The sequence below is a fragment of the Penaeus monodon genome, chromosome 20 (assembly GCF_015228065.2).
Source record: "Penaeus monodon isolate SGIC_2016 chromosome 20, NSTDA_Pmon_1, whole genome shotgun sequence".
Classification (NCBI taxonomy): Eukaryota; Metazoa; Arthropoda; class Malacostraca; order Decapoda; family Penaeidae; genus Penaeus; species Penaeus monodon.
This window is the reverse complement of record NC_051405.1, coordinates 32546724-32548161: the sequence shown is the minus strand read 5'-3', so window position 1 is coordinate 32548161 and position 1438 is coordinate 32546724.

The window sequence follows — 1438 nt, the reverse complement described above, 5'->3', positions numbered from 1 at the left end:
TCCAGTCTTCATAATTGCTGTGGGTTTGATCATTTCTTATGCTCTCATATCTACTTTAATCACAAGACCAGTCATATATATATACCATTGCAAAGTCACGCACAAAAATATGAATTGTCCATCACAATTAACACAATAACACGCTTACCCTATGTTGTTATACAGAAGATAATTATCCGGATTTATTGCTATTATTATTATTTTAGTCTGTACAAGAACAATGAATATTCCCCCAAGATATGATTAATTAACATGAATCACTTGGAAACTCAATTAGAATCACATCACACTCCTGACTAATTTTGACGGGTAGATCTCGGTCTTGAGATTAATTTAGTTCGCATATTGGATATATTCACATATACGCATATGTCTGTACCCATCCGCATTTTCATATTATCTGAGAACTCATCCATAAATAGAAAAAAGGTAAGTGGATAACGAGCTTTGGAAAAATTCCAAATAGTTAAACAGGGAGTGACATTCCCGTAGGTTTTCGTTGACGGTGTGCCATTTTCCCATCGCATTATTATTTCCCCAATGGTTGACACGTGAAGGATACCGTGTAAAGTTTAAAGACATAAAGATATATTTTTGTCTATTATATCAATCTTTGCCGCTTGTTGACAGAGCCTTTGATTGTAAATCAAGGCCATTGAAACATTTTTTTCTCTTTTCCTCTTTTTTATTCAACCTTCGTACAGCGCCAACACCACGCGCGCTCAGTTGAACTTCCTTACCCATGGATTAGTATTTACGGTGCTAATCTTCATTTGATAATTTTCAGAATTCACTTGCTTGCCATATTTCTGCAAATTTCAAAATATATAACTTCACCTTCTGTTGTAACATTTAGATTTTCCTATCAAACGGATCTTGTTTATTTTGGCACTGAGAAGATCACGCACGCTGTAACATTCTGATAAAAGTATCCAAGACTTTGTAACTTGAACCTGAAGCCACACATCTTGGATTCCTTTTCCTAGTTTCTTATACAAATTTGAACTTCTTAAGACTCAAATGCGTATGCCTTAAACTAGCATCTGTGCATTCCTCGGCACAGAAAGACGATGAAACACAATATTCATACCTTCTTTGAGATTTATGCACCTGGCCTGTCGCAGCTAGGACATATATGTGGGTATACATGAAAACCTCGCTTGGGTGTTTAGCTAAAGGAACAAAGGTCTTGGTTCTATACTTATAAATCCCGTGCCCAGAACTTGTCACGTGCTTTTGGCAAGGGAGGAAATGCATGCTATAATAATATTACTGCTCGGCAACATGGCGGTGATAAAAATCCTCCGCCCATCGCAGGCTGTGGGCGGGCGCCTATCTGCTTTTGCTCGGGGCGTACTTCTTCCGTTGCATCTGCTTGCGCCATCGTTGCTGTTGCTTGTTTTCTCGGAAGTAAACTGTCACTTTTACATTGTCCGTC